The sequence below is a fragment of the Stegostoma tigrinum genome, chromosome 43 (genome assembly GCF_030684315.1).
Source record: "Stegostoma tigrinum isolate sSteTig4 chromosome 43, sSteTig4.hap1, whole genome shotgun sequence".
Classification (NCBI taxonomy): domain Eukaryota; kingdom Metazoa; phylum Chordata; class Chondrichthyes; order Orectolobiformes; family Stegostomatidae; genus Stegostoma; species Stegostoma tigrinum.
The window spans coordinates 4014709-4042635 of record NC_081396.1 but is presented as its reverse complement, the minus strand read 5'-3'; the positions used below and the strand labels follow the sequence as shown (position 1 = coordinate 4042635).

At 39.4% G+C, this 27927-nt stretch overlaps 1 pseudogene; it reads left to right on the top strand.

The window, feature by feature from the left end:
* The first annotated feature begins 265 nt into the window (after positions 1–265).
* Positions 266–23935, top strand: LOC125449146 (Ig heavy chain C region, membrane-bound form-like; annotated as a pseudogene).
* The last annotated feature ends 3992 nt before the right edge of the window (positions 23936–27927 follow it).

Genomic DNA, 27927 nt, shown 5'->3' with positions numbered 1-27927 from the left:
AAACTGTAATCTGATCCAGACCTGAAACAATTTAACAAAACTTTCATCGCTAAAAAAATGGGAATATGTCCAATCATGATTTATAGCATAACAAATACATAAGGACTGAAAAATGTCCATATTTAGTAATCACCTCGTGTAAATACAATAGCCCATCTGTGAGGGCTGTGGAGGTGGTAAGATGAACGAATCACAGCCTCCAGCGGGAAGCCAACAGGCGGAACCTGTAAACCTGCCCCCTCTGATGGGCATATAAACTCTAGTCAATGGATCGTAATTGAACACTCCTTTATCTGGGGTTTTTTTAGAAAGATCTTGAAAGAGGCTTTTCTCCGAAGTTTTCAGAATGACTCCGTCAATGATTTTTCTCAGTTTGTTTCTTACTTTCTTCTCCAGTAAGTTCTTTTTCTCCAAGTTTCTGTTTGTTATCTTTTCAGCGTTGGGCTACCTCTGAAATGTAAAAGATTCAGGAATCATTTCATCTGTAAAACTGGTAACATTTTATTTTCTTTTTGAAGGTGTTCATTCAGAGGTCACTTTGATTCAACCGGAGGCAGGAGACAGCCAACCTGGAGGCTCACTGAAACTGACCTGTGAAACCAGCGGGTTCAATCTTGGCAGCACATGGATGGCTTGGGTCCGCCAGGTTCCTGGACAGGGTCTGGAGTGCCTGGTTAGCTACTATAGTTCATCAAACAAGTACTATGCGCCAGCGATTAAAGATCGATTTACTGCGTCCAAAGACACTTCAAACAACGTTTTCACATTGGATATGAAGAGCCTGAAGATCGAAGACACCGCCATCTATTACTGTGCGAGAGACCACAGAGCTAGGAACAGCGAGTAGGCACACACAAGAGCAGGTCGAGGAGACACTTTGTAGATTCCACTGCAAATTGACGGTCAGTACTTGTGTTCGATGTGACATTCACAACTATAATATGAAGTCGACTTCAAACTGTTTCTTACAAACTTTCACAGAGGAAATGAACCATTAATACTAACAAACCATCCAACAAAATAGGGTAAAGTTTTCGTCATGCCCTGTGTCCTGAAAATAGTTCCATCAATTACAGACTTGTCCATAAATATATCTGCCACCTCAGGAAATCTCTGCTAATTGTGTTATACAGGCTTTGGCACTCTTTCCACAATGATCAGTACTAAATCTTTATTTCACATCGAATTCGAGACAAAATATATATCAAGCAATGAGGGCAGAATATGTGTGGGCTTACATCACTGTGATATTACCTGGGATCACAGTGATGTTCACACCGACATTGTCATTCAGAAACTACTGACAACTGTTTTGTTCATATTGGCAATTAGGGTCAGAACAGGAGCAATAAATAATGTAAGACTTCTTTAAAATGCTTTCCAGTAAAGCTCATTTGTAGACATATATAAAATTGTTCTACTTTCTTCATGTCGATGGACACATTAAACCGACACCAAACATTAAATTATATTCCAAGCATCTATAAAAATACAATGGGAAGTAAAAGCTAAACTTTTGCACTGCATCATCATTAAAGAAGCCTGGACCTTTTTTTGTTTGCAGTCAAAGCAATTAGGTATCTGTATTTTACAGTATGCAGTCCATCACTGTATTTGATATAATGCATCTCACAGTGACATACTGGGTTGCACAGCAATTATGATCAGCACAAAAACACGCTGCTCTCGAATTGTTCGAAACTGTGTCAGTGTTCACATTTACAATCCATCCGAACGCGTGTTGTCGTATCACTTCTGTGGGGTATTACCTGAATATCAAGGTTAAATTTGTCAAATCAGCGATAATTATTGATAAGTAGTTGGTGATATTGACAATCACTTCGTATGTTATTCTTTGAAGTCTAAAACATTAGAATCACATATCAAGAATGAGTCGAATCTATTTGCATAATTATAACGTGATGAAGGTCTGTCGTGATTTTATTTTGCCTCTGGGTATGAATATTTAAAATAGTGAAAGTTTTTGTTTGTTTTGTGCAGAGCCAGTTATTGTGTGACCCCGTCCAGGGAATGTAACATTGTGACTGCTTCGATTACTGGGGACAAGGAACCATGGTGACGGTGACTTTAGGTAAGAACCTTGAATGTTCTTCGCAAACGTTATATTTGTCTTAACGGTCTATTTATTTAGGCAATTCATGATTCAAAGGAAAATCGAATTCTGTGGTGAGCGTAATTTTGTTTCAATTGCCTTTTCTGCAAAGTAGTTATAAAATTCATTTAAGTCTCCTCAAATAAGGAAAGTGCTGGTGAGATTTCCAGTTATTTGGTGTTTCTCACATTTTAATCAGAAGACAATACTGTTTGTCTGGTTCAGTTGAAGAAAAAGGTGTCTGAAAGAGTATGACGATTAAACAACGATTAATGCCAGCGACACCCAATATCTTCAAGTTTTAGTGAAGACAGGAATCGTTCAGATTTTAAAAGTGTTTAAAAATTGACAAAATATGCTGAAATATTATGATCAATTTATTCAACATATTCCATCTACACTTTTTGTTATTGTCATGGTTGTACTTTGTGGTTTCGTATGTTAATTTTGTTGACAAGAACTTTAGATTCTCTCTTGAAATACACTTGTTGTGCTATAGTTCATTCTGTTGATTTGAGTTGATCGGTTTGATCAACTGGCATGATTTTAAATCACTTCAGTCAACTCACTTCAGCTGACAGAATTCTGATTTTGTTTTACTTGATTCTGTCGAATTCAGTTGTTTGGATTCTGAATTTGTTTTCTTTGATTTTGTTGATTTGAGTTGATTGAATTCTCTTTCTCTTTCAGTTGAATTTGTTGTTTTGACTATTGAATTCTGATTTTCTTTGACTTGACTCTGTTGAATTGAATTGTTTGGGTTTTCATTAATTTTGTGGAGTAGAGCTGGGTTTTAAACGGGTTTCATGTTTTCTGTAATTGGTGCCGTGTTTATTTCCCTGATGATGAGATTGTCCACCTGAATTACTTTGCATTACCAATATCTTTAATTTCTTTGCTTTTCCTGCATCCTTTCCATTTGTTCAACTCATGCAGCGAGATTGAATGATTGAAATCATTGTATCCATTTGCAACTGTCTGATAACAGACTGAACATAGACACACAGAAGGTTACAAGAGTAAAAAAGAATGACATTTTAGTGCATTGATTTTGTTTTTAAATAAGTTCATTCTAATTGTAAAATAAGTAAAATCTGTCCTTACCAACCTCAAATAAATACAATTTGGGACTAACATCTCAAAAAGCCTAATTGAAAAACTTTCTAAACTGAGAAAAATGTTAGGATAATGCAAAATTATTATGCAGTAATATGTGTTCATTGAACTAATCTGGTTTTGGCATTAAAGTCATTAATCGATATATGGATCTAACTGCTCTACTGAACAGTGCTCACAATTCACATGAACACAAAACGTAAACAGGTTGGAAATAAATTGAGTTGCAGGTTTTTTTTGAAATGCTGAGGTTTATGTGTTGTTAAATAAGTCACCATACAATCACAGATGCTGCTCTGTCTTGTTAATGATTTATAAATTAATCATTAGCTTGTTTGATGGTGCGTAGTTTTGCTGGATTCCGATTTCAGTTTTCTTTTGTGATGTTACAGTTCTGTTGAAAATGCCTGCAGAGCCAATTCTGCTGCAAAAAAAGCATGATTCTCCCTCAAGGTTGTGATTTGGTTATTTTTCTTCTATTGAGAATAAAAATGCTCGGGGGCGTCAAATTCGTATTATTTGTGAAGCTGTTTCTAGTTGCTGCATCGTTTTATCATCGTTTAGATGGTTGGTGAAATGAAATGTCCCAGTTTCCTCATTGAATGTAAACAGCATTCGAGTTGAAATTTCTTAAAACCTAATATTAGGCCAAAAGCAGATGACAAAGGTTGGAAATTCAGGAAATACAGACAACCCGTGGAGCAACAAAGTGTGAAGCTGAATGAACACAGCAGGCCAAGCAGCATCTCAGGAGCACAAAAGCTGACGTTTCAGTCCAAGACCCTTCATTAGAGAGAACAGAGTCGAGGCCTGAATCGTCAGCTTTTGTGCTCCTGAGATGCTGCTTCGCCTGCTGTGTTCATCCAGCTTCACACTTTATTATCTTGGCTTCTCCAGCATCTGCAGTTCCCATTATCTCTGAACCCGTGGAGCAAGTTTTAATTATATATAATAGTTGGAGATTAATTTATCCATGCCTTGCAATCAGCTAATTCGATCGCAAGATCTTTCCTTGTATAGTTTACAATTCACAAAGCAAGACGAATATAATTTCATCAATATAATATTCCAATTGTTCTTAATATGGAGCAAAGCGTGCCATAACGGTGATCAAGAATCAATTTTAAATTCCGTCCTCAATGACAAACAAGATTTCTGGCTGGGAAAAATAAGAAACAAACACTAATTCACAATTCTTCCGAAATACTTTGATGAAAAACCGATCAAGTTCACTGCAATAATCATTCTCACAGACAACTTCTATTAATTAACTGTCATATCGCTGATTAATCTAAGTTTGTGGGAATACAAACAAAAAAACGGAATGATTTAATTTGCGCAGTGTTCGATGTTTTCCCAATTCATCTGGTGTAAATATATTGTTTCATTTTACAACGTTATATCAACTCAAGGATCACTCAGTAAGAAACAACTGATGTCGGGGATTATGTGACCAAAGTTAGAGTTTGTATTTATTAAAATTGTCCACGCATGAACACATCATGTGAATGCTTGCACCAAATACAGAGAATGAGTTATATGTCAATGTGTTGAGACGTATGCAGCGTTTACAGTTTTGCAGAAGCAGTAAGTACAGAGTGTCAAACACGTTGATTATTTCAAACAAAAAATGAGTAATATTGACTTTATTTTACTTGACCAATGATGCAACGTAGCCATATGAATTGTATTGTTTACATTAGCGAAGTATGATGATCATTTATTTAGACGTCAGGTAAAGTGGGCTACTCCCTTTTGAAACTCATTCCCAATTTATGCATTCTAAGAACTTAAACCTTCACTGCAAAGCAGCTCATAAGAAAATTGACTAAATATTGCAAAGCAACTCTGACAGTAAATATTTCCCTTACGTTATTCAGCATAAATTGTTTTTGCACCATGCAGTGCAAATTGCTTTTGCATAGTGCGTGCAAAATCTACAAAGTTTAAGAACTCTTTAGAATATGAAAAGCATAATTTAGACAATTATCAATTTATTTTTGAGCTTTGGTAAATTTGGTGAAATGTCTCACTTAAATAATTCGGTTTATCATCATGACTTTTGAAGTTTATTAAAGGAATAGGTAATCTCTGTTCAATGTGAAAGTACTCCCAATTGCATTAATGCAAACCTCTGACTATTTTCTTTTAGGAAAGTTAAATTAGAGTGAATCTGCTATGTTTGACGTGACGGATGAAATAAATTTTGTGATAAGGATTACGATTGTTGTGCAGTTTGTGTCAGTGCTATTTCTGACTGTCTTGTCAAGTGGTGTTAAACGGTGTAACTTGTCTGGTTCGTCTCCTGTATCTGAAGAAGTTAAATTTCTTCTGTTGCTTCAAAAATGTTTTTGTCTGCCAGGAGTGTAATATTTGATTGACGCCTCAGAAATGAATACTCTGAACAAATTGCTAAAGTCAGAAAGAACGATTCACAAGTGAAAGACAGACTGCAGGAGTTTTGAAATCGGATGTTAGCAATAATGTGTCTGTCTTGGGAGTTTTTTGATTGAGCGAGGCGGTGGAAATAACGTGTTGTAAAATTTATTCTTCCTTCAGCTTTCCGTGACATATTTGAAGGCACAATGTAGAATCAGAATTTATTTAGCATCTTCTCTCTTGTTGTGGCTATCGTGGCTGTTCGTGTGGCTGGTAACAACCAAATCATGCTTCAAAAGATTTTGCTTTATTTGGAAGAGCAGATCCTCTGGTACAACAACACCGATAATTCTATTGGAAAGGGACATTCCCAGGCTTGAAATCGAATGACACTGAATTTATCACAATGGGATTTCGAGTTTTATTCAACAGTAGTTCCTTTCGATAATGTGTAATTCAGGAGGAACATCAAAGTGCGTTTGAACAATTCTTTAAATTCTTGAAAAGACTGCATAACTTTTTGTAGCGATAGGGGGAACGTCAGATGCTGGAGAATCAGAGATAACATGGTGTAGAGCTGGATGAATACAGCAGCCCAAGTAGCAAAGGTGGAGCAGGAAAGCTAATGTTTCAGCTCGACGTCTTTCTGGAAAAAGGGGAAAAGGGAAGGGGATTCTGAAAAAAAGGGAGATGGGGAGGCGGACAGAAGATGGATAAGGAAGAAGATAGGTGTAGAAAAGACAGACAGATTGAAGAGGCGGGCTTGGAACTAGTAAAGATGAGTGTAGGTGGGGATTAGGGATTGGATAGATCAAGGAGGCGGGAAGTGGTTCGTGGGTAGAAGATAGGCATGGGGCTTGAGGTGGGAGGAATGGCTCGGGAGGCGGGGAATAACTGGGCTGGTTTATGGATACAGCCGCAGGAGGAGAGATTTTGAAGCTTGTGAAGCCTCCATTGATCCTCTTGGGTTGCAGGTTTCCCAAGCAAAATATGAGATGCTGTTCCTGCAGCTTTTGGGCGACATCATTGCAGCATTGCAGAAGGCCCAGGATGGACATGTCATCCAATTAGTGGGAGGAGAAGTTGAAATGGTTCGCGACAGGGAGGTGTAGTTGTTTGTTGCAAACTGAGGGTAGTTATTCCACAACGTGGTCCCCAAGCCACTGCTTGGTTTACCCAATGTAGAGGAGCCCATAACGGCAACAGTGGATACAGTATGCCACATCAGGAGATGTGCAGGTGAACATCAGATGGACGTGGAAGGTCTTCTGAGGGTCTGGGATGGGGATGTGGGTAGATGTGTAGGGGCAGGTGTGACACTTGTTTCAGTTGTAGGGAAACGTGCTGGGGGTGGTGGGTTTGCAGGGCAGTGTGGAGCGGACAAGGGAGTCGCAGAGAGTGTGGCCACTCCACAAAGAGTATAATGGTGGTGAGAGAAAAGTTCTTTGGTCGTGGCGTCAGATTGCAGATGGCAGAAATGTTGAAGGATTCTCTCCACCTATCTTCTGCTTTATACATCTTCTGTCCACCCCCCCTCCCTATTTATTTCAGAACACCCTTCCCTTCCCCAATTTCTGAAGAATGGTCTCGACCCAGAAAAACTCAGCTTTCCTGTTCCTCTGATGCCGCTTGGCCTGCTGTGTTCATCCAGCCCTGCTTTCTGTGACTATGCTTGTCTGCGGAATGGAATTAACAGTTAACATGGTTTATGTACTGTCGCGGAGCAGCACGGTATTGTCCTAGATAGTGTCGAGCTGATTGTATCCTGGTCTTTAGCAGCGCAGCGGAGGTGTCCCTGACTTTGAGATATGTGTCCCATGTTCAATTCCAGTCTGTTACAGAGGTACATTATACCATCTCTGAACAGTTTAAATCGGAGGAAAAACAAAATCAATTTCCGTGTGTGTTGTCGGAATTCCAAAATGGAGCCCTGATTCAAGCGCTGCCTGACATATCAGGTGGAATTTTGTGGAGGGGTGCGGGAGTTCGATTTAATTTAAATAAAAGCAAAATGTGCTCGTGGGATTTGGTTGACGCATGTGAAGCTAATTCAGTTCCACTCCACCAAAATTCCAGCTTCTGATTTGCTCTTCGATCAACAGTATTAATAACAATCTTCATATGAATTGTCTCCAAAGAATATTTGATTTGACAATGTTGAGCCTGTCTTATTTTATATCAAACCAACGATGTACCTAATCAGGAGAGGTTGACTTTTAAGGAGGAAGAGCTTTCAGCTGAATCCAACACTTGCAGCAAATGGTGGCAGATTTTCAGTTAATCTTCAGTACATATCTCAGTTCGTCCGTTACCTCTCCTAAGAATCCCTTTCCTGCAGAAGCCAAGCAAACTTAATCAAAGCTATACTGAATAGATGTGAGTTCCTGTCTCAGAAAACTTGAAAAAGATTTGGTGAATGGAGGTGTACTGGGCTCGAAAATGTATCTTTGCGTTGTCTCCTCAGCAGTTGCCAGACCTGATAAGAATCTTCAGTAATTTAAGGCTTCATTTCAGGCTTCAAGCATTCACTTTGTTTTACTTTCATTAAAAACATGTTTATTTGTCAGTGAAACAAAGTAAGTTGTTCATCGCTAAAATAAATAAAGAATGTTCAGTGATACTTAACATCAGGTAATCATTGAAAGTGAGTAACCCAATCTCCAGCCGTCTTTTCAGAAGGAATAGTTTCATGAGAATCAACTTTAAATCTCTGACAGTTTCCCGTCCCAACATCATAATCATCTTCATCAGACAATTTTAACTCAGCAGTATATTTCTTTATTCCAGGCAACAATAATATATGTTTGCTATGCTAAAAAATAGGGAAACCTTCATTCCCATTAAATAAAGAAGAGACAGTACTGGTAATTCAGTGAAAACATAGTCAAACCACATAGAAGGACACTCTCCAGTACCAGGTCACTGAATGGACGCTCAACAAATCCCTCAAATATGCTTCAATCCGTGCAGTGGTTGTTTGTGTCTTGAGACATAGGCGGAAGCATCAGAACTCTTACATCTCCTTGAGAACTTTGTAGTCACCAGCCTACTTGATTTATTGCACTTCATGTGGCATTATTAAGTCTGCAGCGCTGTCAGAAAGTGAGTTCAATATCTGTGGTCCGGAAATAGGAAAGGGACAGAGAAATTATTGCAAGTGAAATGAAGCGTGATCTGGAGCTAATCTTTCTTGTGCTCTCTGGTGCTTAACATCGATAGTTTAAGAACGTACTGCCGAATGAAGTTGTGAGGATACTAATTAGAAGCCGATGAAGGCCTCTTGGCCCGTTAAGAATGTCTGTCCGTTCATGAGATCATGATACTTCTTGTGCTCAACAGTCTTCCGACCTCCCTGTAAAATTTTACTCAGTTGTTTACTGTTCAACTAGAGCGTGGTGAACGTTGCAATTTTCTGCCAAAGAAAGTAGTTGAGGTGAAAACGTGAAATATTTTCAAGGAATCTATTAATTGTTTAAGGAATGATGAAAACAGTGGTTATGAGGGAAAATATGAACAGGGCACAATATTCGGTATTGATACTTGAAAACATTGAACTGTTATCAAGTTTGTGATGTCAAAAAAACAGTCATAAAGTGGACAATGAGGGACATTTTCTAAAGGTTCAACTGGATCTTGATTCTCAGGATCAATCGGCTGAGGAGTGAATGAGTTTAACTCAGTTGAATTTATGTTGTTGTATTGAGATGAGACAAACCAGGGTATGAATTATACAGTTAATGGTCGATCACTGGGGAAAATTGTCGCACAGAGAGACCTAGGGATACAGATACATTGTTCCTTGAAAGAGGTGTGACCGATAGAGTGTTGATGAAGGCATTTGGCATGCTTTTGTTCATTGGTTATAGCGTTGAGTACAAGAGTCAACACGCCAAGTTGCGGCTGTACCTGACATTAGTGAGGCCACTTTTGGAGGACAGTGTTTAGGTTTTGTTGACCTGCTGCACGAATAACCTCGGTAAGTAAGAAAGAGTGCAGAAAATATTTGCTGGATATTACTGAGACTTCAGATTTTGAGTGATGGAGAGACATTGTTTACTCTGGACGTTTCTTTTAATCCCATGATTTTAGAAGATTAATTCGTGAGTTTACAAAGGTTTGCAGTATCATGGCGGTAATAGGTAAGGGTAATAGCAAAGGTTTTCCTTATTTTCCTTTTGCAGAGGTGCTCAAAACTAAGAGGAGTTTTTAAACGGGACCTGTGGGAATCTTTTTCACACAGATGGTGGTAGGTATATGGAATGAACTGGCAGAAGAAGTGGTAGATGCAGGTACATGTTAACCATTAAAAGAGGCATTTCGGCAAGAACATGAACAGCTTTAGAGGTATGTGCACCAAATGTATGAAAATTGATTTACTTTAATTTGTGAATACTTTCGGCATTGATGATTTGAACTGAGGGGGAGGTTGCTATAATGCATGGCACTATAATTCTGGGACCCTATTATGGATCAGGCTCGAAGTTCGCAGATGGTGAGGCGGTGAGGGGTAAGAGTGTGAGCTGGTCGGCTTTGTTGTGTTGCGTGGCTGCTGGATGAGCTGGCATGCACGTAGCTTGGTCATTTAGAATCCAGGCAAATGCTTGTGGTTACGAGGAACCAGTTTGCTGAGTGGAAATTGTTAGGTGAAGTGCCGTTTTAGTGGAAATATTGTAGGTGTGGAAAGTGCAGGCTTCCCAGGTCTGCAGTATGCGGGACTGTTTAGGTGGGAGATGATCACAGTAATGAAGTGGCAAGAGGGCATCAAGCACAAAGCAAATCTCGCTGTTTAGCAAAGTGTCAGGCAGTAAAAGTGGAAAGAAATGCTCGCAGTTTGGTTGGGGAAGATGAATGTTCAATGATGCAGGCGTTGAAATCATGTGTGCGGGAGTGCACCCCAGTCTGGTGACAGGTAGGGTCAGGGCCAGATATAAATGGACCATGTGCAGATTGGTAGAAGGGGAATTGATTGTAAGGAATCGAGAGTACATGTCCAGCTGAGTAAATGATTATCTTGGAATGTGTGGCATTTTCGCGTGAATGAGCTCATGCATTCTAGAGTGAATGGCTATGTGACAGTGTGGGGGTTATCAATATCAGTGGAAGTTGAGGACAGAGTGTGAGGCAGTGATGTTCAAACTGAGAAAATAGAGTTTTTGCGGTGATATTTGTGTCAATTTGACAGTTAAATCACATTTGTTAATTTGTTGAATCATTCCTGGCGAAATGTTTAGCAGCTAACCATAATTCACCAAAGTCTCTGATTCTAAATGGAGGACCACATATTTTCAGAGGCCTCTAGAATTCAGATTATTGCTCATTCTCAGTTCAAACTTCCAAACAATTGGCATGAGGTCAATGGTGGCAGGGATTCTCACAGATATCGTCCACTGCTTCTCTTGGCGCTTCTGCAGCGACCTTCTTCCAAGAGAAAATATTCTGACATGCATTGACAATGGAAAATAAGTTAAATAACGCACTTGTGCCAAATGTATTCCATCTGCCTAAAGAATAACTTTAAATATTTCCCTTGATAATATTATTATCATTGCTGAATCCCACATCATAAACATACTATCATTGAAAAAAAAGAACATGATTTACCATGCACCAAGAGCATGGTAGACATTTTCGGCAAGTAATTTACCTGCTGCCACCAAGCACTAACCATCAGCAAGGCACTGGACAGAGTGTGAGTGGAATCAGTCCAGTTTTCTGTATGAGTGAAGCTTCAATTGCATTTTAGAAGCTTGGCACCATGCAGCACGAAGGAATGCACTTGTCTGGCATTCCATTTATCACGTGGAATATTCACCACTTCTAATGCAGAGGGGCTGTTGTTAGTTCACTGCGAGTTCGACTGAAGAAACTCAGCCAGACTCCACACCCAGAAAATTCTGAGCCCACAACCTCTACCACGGAGAAGGACAGGGCACCAAATGAAAGACAATGAGGCCAAGTGCAATTGTTCTCTGTGTTTGACGATATTGCTGCTTCTTCACGATATTGCTGGGCCTAACACACCCGTCCAAACAAGACTGTGAGTATCTGCTTTGTCATGTCAATAAAGGTAGAAGAAAACAACTCTCCACCACATCCCCACGGATAATTAACAACAGTCAAAGAATGCTACTGGATACAGCAATGACGACATCACACGTGCGAATATAATCAAAGAATGTATGGGTCATTTCTTTTTGTTTCAAACTCGGCAGCTATGTGTCCTTCATTGCCTGTATCGTGATGCAAATTGTATTATCTACCATGAGGGCACATACTGCTAACAGTATGTTCTCTACCTCTTCTAAGTGGTGATCAAGTTGGAAGAACGCCGAATATCAGTCAAGTTTCTGTGGCGTGGCAGCATCAGACAATAACAAAGACACCACCTCGCCCATGTCGTTCCCCAATCCAAGACACTTCATGGAACCAGGAGTCAATGGTGATCACTGCCCTGGGAGATTTACCCCAACTATATCGGAACGCCCTGCAACTACAGTTGGAACTGCGCTAGCTGAAATAGGATTTTTAAATTCATGGTGAAACAATTGAATTTTTTTGGCTTCCAAAGACCTAATTTCCTTTCAGACAGATCAAATTTCTGACGTGTTCGATTGGAATTAGTCAGAAGGGTCCACTCCGAGGAGTTTCACAACTCAGGATGTCAAAAAGCTGCTTCACATGCTTTCATCAACAGGGCTTTTTGTTTTAATGAGAGTTTCATTTTAATCCTGTAATTACAGATTACAGAGTCACTTTTGCAGTTCAGTCACTTTAAACTTTTCAGCAAATGGGGTATCTGAGGTAGTGCGTGATGATCAATTTCAATGAACTTGCTCACACACACACACAAACACACACACACACACACACACACACACGCACACACACACACACACACACACACACACACACACACACACACACACACACACACACACACATCAGAAATTCACTTAAACTTTTCTCATTTACAGCAAACGCAGTGTTTTGGGTTTTATTTCATTTAACTTCTCCTCTATTCACTTGTAATCCAATTGAAATTTAAATTTTGTTAGAGGCAAAATAATTCAAAACTGAATGGTGATGTGATTGGAATGTTCTTATTCCTTAGTTACAACATAACGGTCAAGCTACAAGGCGTGTTGTCTGGAGAGCGAAATAACAGATCATGATCAACAAATATCATAAAGCAAAAATAAGCTGAATTTACGGTGCTCTCGGAACCGGGTTTGCTTTCACCCTTGGACGACAGTCTGTACAGAGATTGCACATTCTCAACATATCTGCATGTCTTTCTGCAGGGTGTTTTCATTTCCTGACACAGTAAAGATGGTGCTTGGTCTGCCATGTTCAACCAGCTCCACACTTTGTTATCTCACTGTCAAAAGATGTCCAGGTCAGCTAGAATGACGGCTCAAAATTGTCCATATTGCCCAGGGGCATGTATATTCGGTGAATTAGCCATGGGAAATTCTGCTTTCTCGGTGAGGGGAATGGTCCTGGATAGGATGTTGTTACGAGTGGCAATGCCGATGTGTCGGAATAAATTGTTTTTACACACTATAGGAATTCTATGAATTAACATTTTCTAACATGCTTATTCCGGCATTCTTTCCCAGTGTCACCATCTTCCCCGATACTTTATGGACTAGCCTCCTGTGAGCAACACAACACTGATGGTTCTGTGATTTTTGGTTGTTTGGCATTGGACTATTCCCCTGACACCAGCAGTGTGACCTGGAAGAAAGATGGGCAGCTGATCACGACTGGAGTTCTGACGTACCCATCGGTGAGAAACAAGAAGGGCACTTACACACTGAGCAGTCAGATAGCGGTCACCGGGTCGGATACAGAATGCGAAAAAATTATCTGTGAGGTTCGACACAGCGAGTCCGACAAGAGCACTGGAATGCCATGTAAGTGCTGTGGGAACGGGGTAAACAGATATGTGTGATTTATGTGAATAGGGCATTACTCATAACACTTTTCATATAATCATGCTTGTGTACAGCAGAAAGATTGGCCCTTCAGTCCACTCAGTACGCAGCAATAAAAAAAAACTAGACGACTATTCTCATCTAATTTACTAACACTGGATCAATAGCCTTGCTGCTTTGGCTTTGCAAGTATTTGCGTCAATGCTTCTGGTATTAAGGGGTGATAGATTTAAGACAGATTTCAGAGGCAGGTTCTTTACTCAGAGAACGTTACTAAGGCCGTGGGAAGCCCTGCCTGCCAATGTTATTAACTCAGCCAGAATATGGGCATTTGAATAGTCCTTGGATAAGCATATGGATAATGATTGTATAGTGTAGGGGGAGGGTCTTAGATTAGTTCACAGGATGGCGCAACATTGAGGGCCGAAGGGCCTGTTCTGCGCTGTATTGTTCTGTGTTCTAAGTTCTATATGTGACGAGCGTTTCAGTTTTAACATGTCTCACAATCACTCAGCTCCAGTTTCACCATCCTCTGAATTATTTATTCCACTTGAAAGAGCAGATGATTTAAATTACAGAGAAAGGCTGAATAAGACGGGGTTAATTTCCATACAAAGCCGAAGACAGGAGACCTGATAAAAGTTTGTAAAATTATGAGGAAAATGGGCAGAGTGAACAGCCAATGACTTTTGGCCGGGACAGGGGAGTCCAAATCATCGAGGGCATAGGTTTTGGTTGAGAAGGCAAAGAGTTAGCAGGGACCATGCAAAAGGTGACATGTGAACAGAAGGAGATGCCAGAGGAACTGTTGTAGTATGATGACAACATTTGAACGTTATCTGGACCGGGACATGAATAGGTAGGATTCAGCGGGACATGTGGTAAATACTGGCACAAGTTACCAGGTTAATTTGGGATACCTGATCACATTGGACGTGTTAAACGAAAGTGTCTGTTCCCAAACTGCACATGTCGATGTGCATGCATGAATGCATCACCTCACACTTACCCAGAATGGTTTCCATTTGTCATGATCAGCCTATCGAGCAAGCCTTTATTTTAAAAAAAAGTTCCAATGTTTTATTATCTTTGAGGTCAAGACTTCCAGGTCAACAATTTTCATTCCATCTGCGATACTTCTGGCCAAACATTCTGGATTCAAATCTAAGTTGCTGGTATACATTACAAACAGCAAGGCTATTTCTGCTGAAGCCCACAGAGCTCAACACGGCATAGAATTCCAATCACACAAACACACCATGACCATCACCCTCCAATTTCTGCCACTCAGCCAGTTCTGGATCCAATCAAGTTTCCTCAGATCCCATTGCCTCTTAGCTTTGCAATCATCGAACAACCTCGTTAGTCTTTGAAAAATCCCTTCGAGGTCTTAAGCCATGGCTTCCCAGCAGTAAAATTTTCCGAGAATTCTTTCTGTTTATGAAACTCTTCCAAAAGAAGATTAATTGTGTTTCTCTGAACTGCTTCCAATGTTTTTCCTTACGACTCAGCGTAGTTTGACTGTCCCAAGATGTCATGGTTTATAATTTGCTCCCTTTTGCTCCATGGTACTATATTTACTGACCCACAGTCATTTGGCTTATCGGCTGAGGCCAAAGGAGAAATTGAAATTATTGCCATCACCTCAACCATTTCTTCCTTGTCGTAACTCAACAGCCTTGGAGACATTTCATCGGGCTCAGAATACAACACAGAGCATCCAATCTTCGAATGCAGATTTCTAAAAGCACATCACAACCCGTGTCCATGATTTCTATACCCGCATCTTGACTTTCATAGCAAACTCCGACAAAATGCATTCATTTATGATATAACCTATGTGATGTTAGCCCACGCAAATAATATCACTGTAGCACTTAATGGGCCCTATGGTTTCTGTTGTTATCCTTCTGTCATTAATCAAATTGTAACACTACTCTTTAGATTTTAAAATTCCAATATAGTGCCAATATAATTTTATGCTTTGTTTCTCTCTCTTAATTTCTCTTTTAAAACTTCCCCTTGCACGTTCTGTACGTCATGAGGGCTTCTATTGTTTTAAACATTCGGCACATGCCATCAGCCTTTTCTGTTGCTTCTTTATATAATTCAGCATGACTTTTGATGTCCAAGGCTCACTGTATTTTTCATCACAAGTCGTTAATTTGTTGGAACACGTTGGCCTTTCAGTATTTATATTTCCTCCATGAATGCATCCTCCTGCTCCCACTTACATTTACCATTATATGTCCGTTCTCAGTTCACTGTGGTCAAAGCGCACCCGATCATTTTAAATTTGGCCTTCACATTTTTCATAATTCGTGTGCAGGCCGATTATTATTGCTTTCCAGAACAAGATCGAATGTAATGAATTTGTGATGATTCTCTGCAACATGCTTCTCCTTTGATACATTAAGCACTTTTTCGGCGTCATGAATTAAAGCTCGGTCCTGGTTCAACCTCACTTACAAGGCCTCCTATGTACTGTATTAAAAATGCTCAATTTCACAATTCCACTCCTTCTGGATATTTTAAATATTGAATGCTCAGCCTACATTGAGCAATGGTTAAATCCTTACAATCATTACCCTACTTATGTACACTTATGAAAATTTGCTGACGTATCTGCACTTACATCAATTGGACCTACTGTGGAGCCTTTCTTGCTCTCCCAACAGGTGTTTTGCTTTATTTTAGTTTTTAAAGTCTTTCTTATTTGTCTTCATTTGAGGAGGTATCTACGATCATTTCTCTTGACTACTGAAAGCATCCGGCTCAATATTGTGACAGACATGACCCCTCACCCCCCGCCGCCATTTTATAACTTCCTGTGACTCACCTGAAGGCTACATCTCGTGGAATAATGTGCCCTGCCACTCTCTCAACATATCTCCGTGATGTCAATTACTTAATTTTCTCATTTTTTTTCTCTTCAACTCGCCAGAATCCTTTCAATGATTTGACTGATGTATAATTTCTGCACCATACTTAGCACTTGCTGTTTCTTCCAATTTTGGACCTTGATATCAACCTGCTGATCTTTCTGCCTGAATGACACATTTTGCTGTATTCTGCACAAATAGTATCCTTGTAATGTATCGACTAACCACAATAAGCAATGAAAGTGAAGAACTGACAATATTTGTTCTCAAATCAGATAATTTTCACGATCTGTTTTCTAAAGGTAACGGTGTTGCCCATCCAACTATTCTCCTCACTGTGAGTTCCAGTGAAGAAATTGAGAGCAGAAAAGTTGCAACCATTGTCTGTTCAATCTTTGACTTCAAACCAAAGAAAATCTCCGTGACTTGGTTGAAGAATGGAGGAGAGGTGAAATCTGGTTTCTTCACTTCTGCCGTGTGTGAAACAAATGGAAACTTCTCAACAACCAGTCAACTGAGAGTGCCTTATAGTGAATGGTTCAACAGAGCAGTCTATACGTGCCAGGTCGATCACGAAGGGCTCATTCAACGTCAGAACATCACTGGACCACAGGGTAAGAGATGCATTCCAACACAAAGAACACTAATTCTGACTGTTGATGCAAATCCAATACACTTAATATATCCAGCTGAGTGAAAAGGATGGAAAAAGTTCTAATGTGAGATCATACAATGTGCAACTCATTGTATTCTGAGTTGTAACTCAGCATTGCTCAGAATTCAAATCAGAGATAGGTGCTTCTGTTTATGTTGACGACATATGACAGTTAATTGGATTCATTTATTGTTTGACAATACTTGGAGAGGGAGTTGGAATACAGAATCCTTTGCTGGTCATGGCCTCAAGGATAATGGGGGTTGTGGGGATGGAAGCTGTCCAGAAGTGTTCTCGTTGAAATTAGAAAACACTGAAGCATCGAGGTAGGCTGGATGTGGAGAAGGTGTTTTCAATAGTAGGTTGACTATGACCCGACGACACAGCCTCAGAGTCAAAGGGTGGAATAGATAGAGCTGGACCAAAGAGGAATATCTTTAGCCAGTGAGTGATAAATCCATGGAACTCACTGCCCCAGAGGGCTGTGAGTTTCAAGTCATTGAAACAAAAAGAACAGAGTTAGATTGTCTGGTGCTTAGTATGGATAGCAGGAGGGACAATGGAGTTGAGAAACATATCAGCCACGGTCGAATTGCAGAGCAGACTTGATTGACTGTATCTTCTTGTTCTGTTCCTATATCTTTCAGTTTTGAGGTCAGAAGATGACACAGGAAAATATGAAGACTAATATTTGAAAATAAAAATAATGCGTTCAATACTTCCTTCCAAGATCAGGAACTATCTGTTGACGTTGAGAATTGAACGATATTTTTTAACATGTTTCAGAGCTCTTTAACTTCAATCATGACACCAAAGCTAAGACCAAGTGTGAACAAAATTTTATTAACAAAGATAAACTTGATCTCATCGAGCCTGCTTTAGACATTTTCTGTCATTCGTGGATGTGGCAGGACAATAAATTCTGGTGGGAATGCCACAATCGGAATGAATTATCCAAGCATTAGAGCTAACATACTTTAGCCTGGTTTCATGATGGATACGTTTACGCAGTGAGTAGTGGAAGTCTAAAATTTGCCAGTGCAAATATCAGGTGACTTGAACGTCAGGATGTACCTCCCCTTGATTGATTATTTTTTGATCTGTGAAGACATTTAAAATTGCAGGTGGCTAAATAAAATGAAACTTGAACACATTCATTATCTCACTGATGTAGGGAAGGCTGAGGGCGGGGGGAGTGTCCAACTCTATTTCCGATGCTGTATTTTGTGTTTCGTTTTCAGGTCTACTCCAAATTCGGCAAACGAGGAATACTATTTCATGAGCTACTTTAAAGCACGATCTCACATCAATAATACAACTTATTTTCCACTACGTTAAATTACATTGAATAGAATTTCCGTGAAAGCTCACCACTCCTGTAACATAGGAAAATTTCCATAATTACATGAGGAATAAGAGAGTAACTGCGTTTGAATGCAGGTTTACAAAGAAATGTTATTTGATTTTCCACTCACCATTACCAGCGGCATTTGCAAAGACGTCTCATGAAAGTAAAAATGATTTCATTATGTTGATTCGAGATAAGTTTTGCTAAAATTATCAATAGTTGGGCTTATCTGAGACAAGAAATCTGAAAGGAAATTACTCCATGGGTTAAATCGTGGTAGTGATGATATTTTTCTTTTTTGTTTGCTTGTTTTACACAGGATTCACTTGTTGCAAAGGTAATTTTCTTTGGTAATAATTACACAGGGCATTTCATAGGTAATCAATAATGTTTCACAACTCAAAATAAATCAACAAAAGTATGTATCCTTGCAGGAATCATTAGAAGTTGCCCTCGCAAAGGTGGTTTATTTACGTTGTGAGTAAATAGACTGAACACTGGTGTTTTGTTTCTTCTGAGACATTTTTTCATTGATTCTGACTTCTGCTCCATTGTAGTTTCAGAGTGCCATGATTACACAGCCAAAATACTACCGCCCCCAGTTGAACAGGTCTTACTGCAGGCAACAGTGACGTTAACCTGCATTGCGTACAATCTTCATTTTGAAGCCAACTTCACCTGGATACATGACAAGAAGACGCTGAAATCAGAGATTGTTGATCAGTCGGGAGAACATTCCGAAGGTGTGATCAGCAAGTTAGATATTTCGACTGAATCCTGGCTGAGCGGCGATGAATTTGAATGCGTGGTGAACAATCAGTATTTACCAACTCCACTGAGACACTCTATCCACAAGCAGAAATGTGAGTGAAGAAATGAATGCATGAAGTATCCCATGTGTAATTTAGACCCAATTACATTGTTAAAATGCTTTGATTGGAAATGTAACACCATTGGGAGGATTAATGATGGCATGAGAGCTAAGTAACAGATTTTTTTTAAAAAATGAATTAAAGGATATTCAGTTGTGATAAGTCAAACAAATTGGGAAGAGATCTGGAATAATGGGAACTGCAGATGCTGAAGAATCCAAGATAACAAAGTGTGAAGCTGGATGTACACAGCAAGCGAAGCAGCATCTCAGGAGCACAAAAGCTGAAGTTTCGGGCCGAGACCCTTCATCAGAGAGCTCTCTGATGAAGGGTCTCGGCCCGAAACTTCAGCTTCTCTGATAAAGGGTCTAGGCCCGAAACGTCAGCTTTTGTTCTCCTGAGATGCTGCTTGGCCTGCTGTGTTCATTCAGCTTCAGACTTTATTATCTAGGAAGAGATCTGAAGTTTTGTGATGTAAACATGAGTAATGACAAATGGACGAAATTTCTCAGTTTTGGACTGATAATATCGAGGTCACTTTTGAACAAAACTTTATTTTTAATGAATAGAACGGATACCATTGTGGTCCTTTAAAAAAATAAAAGTGAATAAATCCCAAACTTAGCATGGAATGTTTGAATATTCGTTGAAATTCCAAGATTGCTTCTTGATTTATAAAAAAAATTGATTTATTTCAAATATTCTGCAGTGATAAATCCTCTGGAGCCAGTGGTGTCCGTCCTCCTACCAACGACAGAAGACATCTCAGCACAGAAGTTTGTTTCGCTCACCTGTTTAGTGAGAGGTTTCAGGCCCCAAGAGATCTTTGTCAAATGGACAACCAATGACAAGCCAATTAATCCCAGTAACTACAAGAACACCGAGGTGACGGCTGAGAGTGATAACACCTCCTTCTTCCTGTACAGCCTATTATCCATTGCAGCGGAGGAGTGGGCCAGCGGTGCTTCTTACTCCTGTGTGGTGGGACATGAAGCAATTCCATTGAAGATCATCAACAGAACGGTTGATAAATCAAGTGGTAAACCAAGTTTTGTGAATATTTCACTTGCACTGATGGACACCATTAATTCTTGCCAATGAAAATTTTAAGATTACACTTAAAAATTCATTAAAAATAATAAACTGTTTTCTTTCCTCCAATTGTTATGCGAATCGTCAACCGTTTAATTGATGGTGTTTCCCACTTTTAATAATATTCTGTCCTTCTCATCAATGTCAACAATTAGCACATCCACGCCTTTTTCCTGCGCAGTTAATGCTCCCTGCTCAGATCGATCCTGTTCAGTGACAGACTGATGCTCAGTCATTGCAGGATTCTGCAAAGTAACTTCTCCAACCTAAATCACACTGTGACAAAATTTACCAATGCCCATTCCATCACAAATGAACACTACGAATTACGATTTTGGTTTCCTGATTCTTCACTGACGCATATCTATAAATTCCATGCCAGCTTACACTGCCCCGCTGTACTGACTGGGAATATAATCTTTAGAGACATTTAAAATTATTTTGATTGGAACACACTGACAAGATAGTATTGTCTTGAGCACCTATTGTATCGTGTTCAGAATGACTTGAATTTACCCTTTTATCTGGGGACTTCCAGGTATCTCATAGTGGTGCATCTGTTGACAGAATACATTTTAAATTCCACGCCAAAGATAACAGAAAGCAATTTTGTTCTTGTCGGGCAGAGGGAAAACAACGGACAACAATTAACGAGTTGTATGCTAAATCCTTTGCCGAGCTTTCACGTTGTACACCCTCTGTAATGTGATTTAGTAGCTAACAGGAGCAGTCAGCTTTTTCCTTACTGACCAATGATTTAAATTTTCCACACAACATACTTCCTTTGAGGCATGTTGGATATGTTTGTTCCATTAGTCATCTGTTAACATTGGTTCTGAATAATCTAGAAACCAAACTTACTTTATTCCAACTTATTTTACACAGTTTTGAATCAAAATCCTGGAACCCTTGGAATGAGTTCTGGTATACAAACACAGAAGGCCAATTCCTTCCACTTGCCTTATACATATTTTATATCCAACATACTCTGAAATGTTGCTATGCATCTCTGGGGTGGTGGCGATTTGCTTTCAGGCCTTTAATCACGGAGACAGAAATTCTATCTTTACATCAAACGTCAATCACAAAGTCCTTAGGTGCAATTCTGGAGAGAAAGTTTACCTACACCATCTGGATGAGGAATAATAATTGGAAACTGAGTAAAATTGCTAAATAATGAAAAAAAAAGTCTGTTGACAGAGCATAAAGAAACATAGGTACAGACAAACACTAATAAACGCTCTGAAAACGCACATACAAAAGTTCTCAGCTAAAGGGACATAGATATGTCCAAATATAAATGCATATGCAGATAAGGTGTGAAATATGCATACATGCAGAGAAGCATATTTACATCTGATATATGAACTGTCATACAGACTCTCACAAATACGTCCAGCGCATAGAAAGAAACACACCCAAACAAAGGATGGTAAATGCACATGATCATGAAAAGCAAAAACCCACTTTAGCACACAAAATGTTCATGAATCCAAATCCACTCATACACAATAATATGTACAGACATGCAACTATAAACATACATGCAATATCCGAGGTATATCCTCCCACATGTGCGCTCACTTAGACATATGTGAGCGCAGAGATAAATTTTAATCTCATTATTATCGCACTGGAAGAAATATCATCATATGTGGAAAGAGGCAACTTCGTTACTTACATTTAAACTATCATGATCAGCACATAACCACGGTTATGCATACACACAATTTATGAGTCTCACATGTGGACACAAAATTACATAGATCAACACACAGTGGGGTATTTGTATCAAAAGGGAAATAGCACAATATCAGTAAACATTCACACACAACAGCACAAGAAATCCTATCAGGAGATGGTTTAGGATGCATTGCCAAAGAAATCATATCATCACTTAAATACACACATCACTCAAACCATGAAGGTACATACAAACGTAACTCATTTATGGAGTATAAACATGAAAATTATCTAAGTTTGATAGAAACTGAAATCGATGCATTAAGACACATTTTCAAAAGCACGCCACAAAAGAACAATCACAAAGACAACAAAAAAGAAAGATTAGCATTAACGAACGAAGTGGCATAATTACATCATGAAAATTACAAATTGTGAAATGAACAATTTACCGAAGCAAGCAAAAAGGTGTGAATGAACACACCAGAACCAAGGCAACATGAATATGTTTGGTCATGCATAAGCTTCAATGTGGACAAATGCGAAGGAAAAATCCCTGATAATCAGATACCCAAACAATAAAGAAAAAAGGAAAACATACACACCATGCTATAGACTAAAATAAACTAAGGGGCAATTCAGATGGAAAAAAAAATCTTACTCTGGGTCCAATTTTTTTTCTGACTTTCAAGCAATTGAACGCATATAAATAAAGAAGATCAGTAAACATATTTGAACTCTAATCCAGTGATGACCACAATTTTCAACTTAACAGCTGCCACAGGCTATATTAGAAACATAATGAGAGGATAAATAGCATCGTTCTCAATCTGTATATCTGGAATGATAACAATGATTATAGTGTCCAAGAACAGTTTAAATGAAGAAATGTGCCACAATATTCAGACATGGTAAAGAAGGGAAGAACATGTACAATTAATGTTAGCAAGTTATTGCTGAGAGTAACGAACACAATAATGGTCAGAGAGGAAGAAACACTTTTTGAGAACAACCTGACAACTTGAAGAAGGTGCAATGGTCCCTGATGACATTATTTAGATAAAGATACATCGGATCAATGAGCATTCTAAATCCTTTGCTTCTGCCTTATATTCATAGATTTGAAAGATCACAATTGGATTGAAGACTTTGAGGATGATAACGGCAACATATGGACGACTGCTTCTACATTTATCACCTTGTTCTTCCTGAGCATTTTCTATAGTGCTGCTGTCACTCTGGTGAAGGTGAGAATAATGAAATCATTCACACTCCACCAGACCATTGCACCTTGTGAAATGGCGAAGTGTGTCATTGAGTTAAAACTAAAACTTGAATTCTCTGATCATAAACACCTAAATCATTTCGTAATCATTCTTTTTCAGGTCAAGTGAATGAATTTTGGAACCCAAAGAATTTCCTCGAAGAAATTTTATGGTTATCGAGGCCACTGAATTCCAAATGTGCAATCAGTCCTGTTGTTGACACTAGCAGTGAGATAATTTCAGTTTATCAGTGTGTCACTGAGCAAATATTCGATGGGTTTTTCAATTTAACTTGTTTGATAACATCAAGATTTTTATTGTTGTAATAATTTGTAGCTTCTCAATTGTTTGAAGTCAATTTGTGTTTTTGTTGTTGTTATTCCTTGTTCAGAACAGTGCCTCTCATTTATGTTGAGACCGCATTTTCTTTTTCTGGCGACTGTTACCAATGAGCATTAAATTCAGAGCTCAGAGCTCGTGACTTATCATCTCAATGTGGCATCCAGTCATTATGTTAATTTTTGGTAAACTTAACACAAATATTTCCATAACAATCTGTATGAAACGGTCAATAAAACTGGAATGGATATGCACGACACTTGAAATTGCTTAATTCTTTCTTCAAGGGACATCGGTAATGATAGATTTTCCCACGTTTGTCCACTCAGCTCCGATCCTGGCCAAACGCTTTACACTTATGTCTGATTCTGTTTCATGCATTCATTTCTGTTAATGCTTCATGAGCTTGTGGCTCATTAATGTAAACTCATCTTTCACTTGATATGTCTGATGGCATAATCCACAGGCAGAATGATGAGATCGCAAGAAGTTCACAACCGTTTTTGAAGTCATTGTAAAACATCACGACTGTTGTTCGACCAAGAAGCTGCTAAAAACAGGCAATGGAGTTAGAAAGTTCACTCGATTCTGTCTAAAACCACAATACATCCAACATCGTTAGACCATGAGTTTTCAACGGATACATTTCGACCTAACATGCCCAATTAAATGTTCATCAGCCACACATATCACGTTCAGTCAAGAATACAGGCACACTGAGACCTGAGTGGCACAAGACATAATTCAGCACCACTAAAATGAATCGTTCTCAGAGTCTGGAAACTGCCTGTTCTGGACACACTGAATCTTTCTCCACTCGTTAAATTTTACATATTCTGGGAGCTACACGTGTAATACGAATTTCTTTTTAAAAAACTGCTGTTTCAAAATACCAACCGTTGAAGATTTTCCTCGACCAGATCTGATATCATGGTCTGCCTGGAGCACCAAAAGCTAGGTAATTATTTCCAGCACTTCCATAATTTTCAAATAATTACCACTTAATCTTTAAAATTGAATCTTATATAGCAGCAAGAGATTAGTGGTCAACTTAAATACATACAAACATTACACACGTACAAATTCAAAAAAGAAAAAAAAAAGTGCTTATTGAATTAAATTGGGTACACAGAGAGACACTTCCAAACTGTTCGAGCAAGAGTCAAATACTTTCACCGGCGCAGGAATTTTTAAATGTGCAAAGAGTCTGAAAGAAATGCACAGGCAGAATTACAGTGTGGAATTCGAAATAACAAAGGCATTGATAGGAAACAAAACATTATGTCGAAACTGACAACAGAAGCTGTGCTGCTCAATATGGGAGATGCTTGGTCAGGCTTCTTTGTTTTTTTTTTACCGACACCGACATCGTTGCTGATCAATCACAACTATTCTTTCCAAGCATCTCGCCAGGCAATAATACTTCTGAATTCCCCGAATAATCCCCACGTCACAGCGCAGTTTGCAATTTTCACTGCATTAAAATAAGCTTCACTTTATCTAATTTTGAGTTGTTCCTATTGCCAATTATATTTGACCAGCGCCTGAATGTTTACAGTTCTTCTTCAATGGAAGCAGTTTCTCCCTATCCAGCTCTACTGAAACGCATCAGCATTTTAAGGAATTCAACCAAATTGAAAATTATTGCTCTTCAGAGGAGAATAGGCCCGACTTTGCAAAGTCAGTGATATGCATCATCCCGAGAACAGCGTTGTGATTTCGTCATGACTCCGCCTCCTGACTTTCCATTCTTTCACAAAAAACCGTAAAACTGTACGCAGTTTTCCAGGTGAGATAAGAGTTTTAATTTTTCCGTTTAACATAATTTGTTGTATGTTTTCCCACCAGTGATATTTATGAAGAAACGCATTTTTTGCTCTTGACATGCCATGGTACATTCTCTGAGTTGTGCACATATTCAGGAATGATCCTCAGCAGACTGGATGACTGAATGAACCTCTCTCACATGCGGAGCAGGTGAATGGCCTCTCTCCAATTCCAATGAATGTAATGATCTTACATGACTACCTGGACCTTCGTCCACAGGCAATGCAGCAGAATGGCTTATCTTAATTGTGAGTCCACACATCTGGCAGCAGGCTGGTGGACTTAATATATTCCATCACACACGGAGCAAGTAAAGGACTTCACCCTCATATCGCTGTGTGAATATCCCAGAAAAGAATAGCTATTGAATTCTTGACTGCAGTGCGCACATATCCATGAATATTCTGTGGTGCTGATCTCCTTCTGACTGTGGTCATGCTTTATTAACCTGGCTGGATAATTGAATACTCTCCCATAATTCTTACATTACCATAGTTTCTCAATTTTGTTCGTGTTCTCTTGTCTCTGTAGTTTGGATGATCAGTTGATGTCTCATACATAAAGAGAAGACTTAATTTCCTGGAAACGTCAATAGCATAACGATTTTTACCAAAAAAAGTCGCTAGTTAAAAGCCTTTCCACATTTAGTGTTTTGGAAAACTCACACTGAATTGCATTGTGCCTCACAGAAATTGCTGATTTTTGAACTGTTTTCGCACAGACAGAACAGACGAATATTTCTCGTATTATATGTAAAGATCAGTGACATTCAGGCGCAGATAACGCAGTTGATTATCAAATTTTGTTGCATTGTTCGGTTTGTGTTTCCATCTGAAACTTGCATTAGTCTATAAAAGGAGTTTACAAAAGACTTCAATCTAAGCACAGGTTTAAAAAAAAAGACGACTCATGAGTCAATGCTAGTTCCCGTGGATTGAGATACAAATCGATTTCCACTATTTTTTTCCTCAAATCTCAGTGTTTTCCAGTCATGCCCCATGTTTGGGTTCAATTCTCTTGCTTGTCGACAAACTGAAAAGTAAGTCAAGGAGCAATGATTTTCTCGCCAGGTCACTGACATATTGAATGTTCCTTCTCCGTCCCTACCAATTTACCGATTCATTTGCGTTTATTTAAACACTATGACTGTGTTTTTTTTTAATGTCACGCTCACTCCCTTTTCCTGTTTTTATGGCTCATAGTCTAAACTCGCTGAACGAATATACACCAAATCCCAGTGCGGTTTCAGGTCAGAACGCTCCACAACTGATGTGATCTTCTCCCGCTGACAGCTACAGGAGAAATGCCGAGAGCAAAGAACAACTACTCTGTGTCGCTTTCATTGATCTCACGAAGGCATTCGACCTTGCAAGCAGAGACAGCTTGTTCGAAATCCTCGCCAGTATTAGTTGTCTTCCGAGACTCCTCAGAATAGTCCAATCATTTTACACGGCCATGAAAAGCGTTGTTAAATATGATGACTCTTCTTCGGGGTCTTTCAACATCCACAGCGGTGTGAAGCAGGGCTGCGTGCTTGCCGCCACCCTGTTTGGCATCTTCTTCGCAGTCATGCTGAAACACGTGTTTGCAACATTACTTAATGGTGCCTACCTCCACAACGGATCAGGCAGAAGGCTGTTTTGACTGTCCTGGCTGAGGGCAAAATCCAAGGTTTGTGAAGGGCTCATTGGAGACATGTTGTTTGCAGACGAGGCAGGGTTGGCACCACATACTGAAGAGCAACTGCAGCTCGTTATGGACTACCTCTCAAAAGACTGCCAGAAATTTAAACCTGAAGAAGACCAAAGTGCTGGGTCAAGGCGTTGAGTACCCCTCTATCATCATCATCAACAACTACGAGCTGGAAGTAGTCCACGAATTCACATACCTCGGTTCCACCATCACAGACAGTCTCTCCCTGGACTCCAAGATCAACTGACGGATTGGATGTGCAGCCTCCATATTCGCCAGGCTGGCCAAGAGAGCCTGGGAGAACAAAAAGGTGACTATGAACACCAAGATTACAATCTACTGGATGTGCATCCTCATCACACCACTTTTCGGCAGCGAGACTTGGAGCTTCTACTCCAGTCAAGAGCGGTGTCTCAATGTTTTTCACCTTTGCAGCCTGAGACACATTCTGGACATCAAGTTGACCGACCGAGTCACCAACACCTAAGTCCTCACCCGTGCCCAGGTACCCAGCATCTTTACCCTACTCCAACAACATCGCCTCCACAGGTTGGGTCACATGCATCATATGCCATACGGGAGGATCCCAAAAATTGTGCTGTATGGGGAATTGGCCATCAGCAAGAGAGGACGAGGACGACCTCATCTTCGTCTCAAACACGTCTGCAAAAGGGACATGAAGTCAATGAACCTGGACTTCGAGAGATGTCACAAATGATTGCTCATG